The sequence below is a fragment of the Simochromis diagramma genome, unplaced genomic scaffold (genome assembly GCF_900408965.1).
Source record: "Simochromis diagramma unplaced genomic scaffold, fSimDia1.1 OVJJ01000602.1, whole genome shotgun sequence".
Classification (NCBI taxonomy): Eukaryota; Metazoa; Chordata; class Actinopteri; order Cichliformes; family Cichlidae; genus Simochromis; species Simochromis diagramma.
In genome coordinates, this window is record NW_024387040.1 from 9,469,646 (window position 1) to 9,476,871 (window position 7,226).

A 7,226-nucleotide genomic window follows, 5' to 3' on the forward strand; every position below is an offset into this window, starting at 1 on the left:
AGGCTTTGTTTGTTAAATATACATACAGTGGGGCAAAAAAGTATTTAGTCAGCCACCGATTATGCAAGTTCCCCCACTTAAAATGATGACAGAGGTCAGTAATTTGCACCAGAGCTACACTTCAACTGTGAGAGACAGAATGTGAAAAAAAAAAAAAAAAAAATCCATGAATCCACATGGTAGGATTTGTAAAGAATTTATTCGTAAATCAGGGTGGAAAATAAGTATTTGGTCAATAACAAAAATACAGCTCAATACTTTGTAACATAACCTTTGTTGGCAATAACAGAGGTCAAACGTTTACCATAGGTCTTTACCAGGTTTGCACACACAGTAGCTGGTATTTTGGCCCATTCCTCCATGCAGATCTTCTCGAGAGCAGTGATGTTTTGGGGCTGTCGCCGAGCAACACGGACTTTCAACTCCCGCCACAGATTTTCTATGGGGTTGAGGTCTGGAGACTGACTAGGCCACTCCAGGACTTTCAAATGCTTCTTACGGAGCCACGCCTTTGTTGCCCGGGCGGTGTGTTTTGGATCATTGTCATGTTGGAAGACCCAGCCTCGTTTCATCTTCAAAGTTCTCACTGATGGAAGGAGGTTTTGGCCCACCCCCATGCTTCACAGTAGGTATGGTGTTCTTGGGATGCAACTCAGTATTCTTCTTCCTCCAAACACGACGAGTTGAGTTTATACCAAAAAGTTCTACTTTGGTTTCATCTGACCACATGACATTCTCCCAATCCTCTGCTGTATCATCCATGTGCTCTCTGGCAAACTTCAGACGGGCCTGGACATGCACTGGCTTCAGCAGCGGAACACGTCTGGCACTGCGGGATTTGATTCCCTGCCGTTGTAGTGTGTTACTGATGGTGACCTTTGTTACTTTGGTCCCAGCTCTCTGCAGGTCATTCACCAGGTCCCCCCGTGTGGTTCTGGGATCTTTGCTCACCGTTCTCATGATCATTTTGACCCCACGGGATGAGATCTTGCGTGGAGCCCCAGATCAAGGGAGATTATCAGTGGTCTTGTATGTCTTCCATTTTCTGATGATTGCTCCCACAGTTGATTTTTTCACACCAAGCTGCTTGCCTATTGTAGATTCACTCTTCCCAGTCTGGTGCAGGTCTACAATACTTTTCCTGGTGTCCTTCGAAAGCTCTTTGGTCTTGGCCATGGCGGAGTTTGGAGTCTGACTGTTTGAGGCTGTGGACAGGTGTCTTTTATACAGATGATGAGTTCAAACAGGTGCCATTCATACAGGTAACGAGTGGGGGACAGAAAAGCTTCTTACAGAAGACGTTACAGGTCTGTGAGAGCCAGAGATTTTCCTTGTTTGAGGTGACCAAATACTTATTTTCCACCCTAATTTACGATAAATTCTTTACAAATCCTACCATGTGAATTCATGGATTTTTTTTTCACATTCTGTCTCTCACAGTTGAAGTGTACCTCTGGTGCAAATTACTGACCTCTGTCATCATTTTAAGTGGGGGAACTTGCACAATCGGTGGCTGACTAAATACTTTTTTGCCCCACTGTATGTGCCCTTTGGATGGTATGAAATGCATTCTAAGTGTTCAATGGCTTCTTGCAACAGAGTCTGTGTGCATGTGGAGCATTTTTGCATATCAGCATGAGCACTTGTTAGCAGCATCCCTTTTATACCCTCACACACAACTCTCTGTATCTTTTAGTTACAACAGGTTTTTGTCCCACAGGCTGTTGCTGGGCAGAGAGCAACTCCCACTATCTTTTCCAAGGAAGTTCCTGGCACTGGTCATCTTGGGAGTTTTGTCCTTCTATGTCCTACACAGTTAACAGATAACATAGTCAAACATCGTTAAGCAAAGCTGAGCAGTTTTCACAAGGTCATATTGACACATACGCATACTTCATCCAAGCATGCAAAGGTTATACAAAAATTCTAGAATGAGATTATAAATACCTACATCTAAATGTATGACAATGTGAAAACTAGAATTTTCCCCACTGCACACCAAACCATCAGCAAACTTGATTTTGTAAGTTTTTGTTAGATTATTTTAAATTAACCACTCATGCTTTCACATCCATTTTTTCTGAACTTTCTACACCCAAAAGTTGCTCAACTAAATTTCTCTTTCCAATTAGTGGTGGCTAGTTTGCTTCCATGAACTGACTTACAGAAAATGTTTCTGGGTCATGATGAGATAACAGGGTTAGAATTAGACAGGGATGCATATGAGAACATTATGAGAAACGTGACAAACACTCAGGACCAGTCATGTACTGTGTGAGGCAGGCAGGATTGAGGACCCAAAATACAGACTCTCAGATAAGGCTAAACTTAATCCTCAGCTTTAATACTGGAAACCAAATGTACATAAAAACAAAATTGGGAGGCATAGGAAAACTAAACAAACAGGCTGGCAGAACACAGCCCCCCCCCCCCGACTGTTCGTTCTCCCTGTTCGAGGGAGACCAGGATGCAGGACAGAGGGAGACGCAGACATTAAATACAAGAGGGAATCAAGGCAAAGAGGAAACATCTGGGAAACACAGCTGGCAAAAATCTAACAGACGAGACAGGTGGATGCAAAACTGAAAATGACGCACACCAGACAGGAGACCATTACCCAAAGTAAAACATGAAGTACGAGGAACGCACACACCGAGGCGCAGACTGATGGAGCTCAAGGAACTAGAAATACTGAATAAACTCAAGAGTGTAAACAAACTGAACTAGGAAACATAAGATACACAGAAAACACAATGAATGACAAGACTCAAAATTCTATTAACAGAAAAGAAAAGTGGCTCAACCACCCAGGTTCCCTAACAGGACCATGGAAATTTTGGGGTTAGTATCGTGCCCAAACATACTTGGCATGTAGACTGGGGAAGCCAAGGATCGAACCACCAACCTTCCCATCAGTAGCTGATCTGCTCTATCACCTGAGTCACAGCCACCCCATTGTAGATGCTCGCCATCTGATGGAAAACGTGAGGTTGTATAGCTGTATATAAAAATGATCTGTCCTTGGAGATAGGCCTTCATTGAGTCCCAAACTAAAAGGCTAAAAATGTTCAGGGAAAGGTTTATGTCTAAACGAATTTATTTGGTTATTCATAAATTCCAGAAAGGTATTATCTGTTAGTAGTGTGGGGTTAAAATGCCAACTCCTGTCTGTTCTAGGTAAGTCGTCATAGACAGAGTCAAAATTAGGGGGGCGTGGTCTGATATAACTATGGCATGGTATTCACAGGCACTCGCGATGCTAGTCAAATAGTTATCTAAGAAAAGGTCGCCTATCCTAGAAAAAGTGTGATGGACATTAGAGAAAAAAGAATACTCCCTGTCGGTCGGAAGAAGATGTCGCCAAATATCCCTAACCCCATATGTAGAAAAAGCTGAATGAATACGCGAGGATGACTTACTCAGACAGGCCGGTTTTAATGAGGATCGATCCAGATGGCGCGGCCACGTCCAGACGCCTTCCTGACCGCTCCGCTCCGACTATCCACTTTTCTTGTTTTTTACTTATTTTTTGCTCTGGTTTACATCCCAAAATCCTCTAGTCTTATAGTATACGACAGCGGATCACTTGTAAACATCGGTGACAAAGGTTGCACATCTAATCTTGGACACTTTTAAACCTGACCCTTCCTGGCCGCCAGAGATTCTACGCGGCACGGAGAACAACAAAGGACGGGCCGCTCATCCAAGGCGCAGAACAAAGAAGCACCGGGGGAAACGCGCTGGCATTAGGAACAGACTGAGACAGCAGGCGCATCGCGCATGTACAATCCATGGAGAACAAGCTCGATGACCTAAGAGCAAGGGTCACCTTCCAACGTGACATGAGGGACTGCAACATTCTGTGCTTCACGGAGACATGGCTGACCCCCACCGTGCCGGACCAGGCCGTAACTCCGTCGGATTCATTCTTTGTGCGCGCGGACAGAACGGCAGAGTCGAACAAAACCAAAGGTGGAGGAGTGTGTTTCATGGTAAACAGAAAGTGGTGTGATGCCAGGAGCATTTCTACTCTTTCCAGCAGCTGCTCGCCACATCTGGAGTTCCTGAGCATTAAATGCCGCCCTTTCTATCTGCCCCGTGAGTTCACCTCGGTCATCACCACGGTGGTCTACATCCTACCCCAAGCGGACACAGGTATGGCTTTGTCCGAATTACATGATGTGCTGAGCTCGCTTCAAAACAAGGACCCGGGCGCAGCCCTCATTGTAGCAGGAGACTTTAATAAAGCGAACCTCAGACAAGTCATGCCAAACTTTTACCAGCATGTCTCGTGTCCAACAAGAGTGGATCGAATTTTGGATCACTGCTACACGCCATACAAAAGCCGGGTGTGAGACAGCTACAAAGCTGTCTCACACCCGGCTTTTGGGAAGTCTGACCACAACGCCATCTTCCTCATTCCCCAGTATAAACAAAACATACGGAGGGAAGACGTAACCACGAGGGAGGTAAAACGGTGGACTGCCCAATCAGAAGCTACGCTACAGGACGCACTCAACGACATCGACTGGGACATGTTCAGAGCATGCGCAGTCGACATCAACGAGTTTACAGAAGTAGCAGTATGCTTCGTCAATATGCTAGCGAAGGAGATTATCCCCACTGCGAGAATCACCACATTCCCAAACCAGAAACCGTGGATGGACAGATCGATCCGCACTGCAGTAAACGCCAGGACCGCCTCCTACAACGCGGGTCTCGCCACTGGCGATATGAGCACCTACAATGCGGCCTCATACGGCGCGCGGCGCGCGGTGAGAGATGCCAAACGCCGGTACCAGGAACGTGTGGAGTCCCGCTTCCACCAGGGCAACACACGGAGTATGTGGCACGGACGACGCACCATTACGGACTACAAAGCCAGGGACACTGCGCTGATCAACGCTGACTCTGCATTCACCAACGAGCTGAATGGGATGTGTCCTCTGGCCACTGCTCTACTCCCTCTACACTTCAGACTGTGTGGCCACCCATGGCTCCAACACCATTGTGAAGTTTGCTGACGACACAGTGGTGTTGGGTGCCATCTCCAACAACGATGAGGCGGCGTACATGGATGAAGTGAAGAATCTGGCATCATGGTGCCAGGACAACCACCTCCAGCTGAACGTCGGCAAGACCAAGGAGCTGGTGGTGGACTTCAGAAGGGGTCAGCACAGAGACTACAAGCCCATTATCATCAATGGAGCTCCAGTGGAGAGGGTGCAGTCCTTCAAGTATCTTGGTGTCCACATCTCCTCAGACCTGACATGGGCTGCCCACATTCAGGTCCAGACCAAAAAGGCTAGGCAGCGCCTGTATCACCTACAACAACTGAGGAAGTTCAGGGTCTCTCCAAAGATCCTCAGGATTTTCTATACAGGCGCCGTGGAGAGCATCCTCACACAGAACATGACATCGTGGTTTGGGAACAGCTGTGTGAAGGACCAAAAAGCTCTCCAGAGAGTGATCCGTACAGCAGAACGCTGCTGCAGGATTGCTCTCCCCCCGCTTCAGGACACCTACACCAGGAGATGCCGGACTAGAGCAGCGCAGATACTGAAGGACCCGTCCCATCCTGGCAACAAACTGTTCCAACTTCTGCAATCTGGTAGAAGGTTCCGCATCATTCGGGCAAGGACAGAGAGACTCAAGAGAAGCTTCTATCCCCAAGCCATCCGTGCCCTAAACACACACACCCGCCCTCTCACATCATCTATAATTGACTGAGACAGGACTCTCTTCCAGACACTCTAAACCAAGGCACAATGTACATTTTAAATTCCTTTAATTTTAAATATGTTTATATTGTCTATCCTGTAAAATAGTCAGATGTCTATTCATATTAATGTACAGAATTCACCTGCTTGCTCCTACTACTGCACATTCACCCAATGTATAAAATATATAGTTATATAATGTTCTTCCTCTACCCCCCCCCTCATTTTTGCACATGTCGAGGAGCGTGTCAGGCTACATTTCACTGTGTGTCATACTTGTATAACTATGCATGTGACAAATAAAGAAACTTGAACCCTTGAAAACAGGGTCAAACCAGCAGTTTAAGTCTCCGCCAAGTATCAAAGAGTACGAGCCTACGTCTGGTAAATTGTAAAGATGTTTGAAAAACTTGGGATCATCTGTGTTAGGAGGATATGCATTGACCAAAACTACCTGTACGTTATACAACCTCCCTGAAACAATGACAAAACGACCATGTTGATCTGAAATAACATATTGTTTGAATGGAACCCTGGGGCTGATGAGAATTGATACTCCTCTGGCCTTGGCCTCAAAACATGAATGAAACTGCTGCCCCGCCCACCGAGACATAAGCCCTGAGTTAACCTCTGACATGGGTTTCTTGTAAAAAGGCAATGGAGGCATTTTCTTGTTTAATTTGAGCAAAAACCTTTCCTCTCTTAATAGGATGGTTTAACGTTCCAGCTGAGCAGATTTATGGGACTAATCATGTAAGATTATAGAAAGATAATGAAGGGATGCAAAAACAGAAAAGCATGAGAGAAGCCCAGAACAGAACATGGAATAACACCTGTTGTGGAAGTTTTCCATTTAAATAAAGCCTGCAGACGAGCGGTGAGCGGTAGCTAACATTCTTTAATCCAAACACACAAAGAACAGAAAACCAAGCTTGTGGAGAGCCTACATGACTGCGGGGCAGGTCAGCAGAGTCTCCCTGAGCCTAGCATGGCTCTCAGTTAAATACCTTCTCCAGGAACAAAAGGCAGTACACAGCTGTTTCACACCTTAAGGTTCACACTCCCTTGCTACCTCCCAGAGTCCTCGAAGAGACAAAAGACTCTTCCTGTGGAGTTCCTGCTTCCCCCAACTTCCTTACTACACCTCCACCAGTTGTCTTACTGTATGAGTGTGAGACTTGTTAAAATCCAGTGGCACCAAGGTATCATACAATAAAATAATGTGATTAATACACAAGTAAAAGAAATTCCTATACACACCCAATATGAGTTCTGTGGGTTGAAAAAAGAGACACTCCAACAACACATAAAATAAACCCCCTGATCCCCTCTCCCTCACCCCAACCAAAGCACAGCTGGAGAACACAGCAGCAAGCTCCCCTGTACAACACGTCAGCAATTGCGATTGCTCCACTCCATTACATTGCTGCTCCACTAATCCCCTCTCCTCTCACACACACACACACACACTTCTTAGGAAATGCAATCCCTTTACTGTAAAGGGCA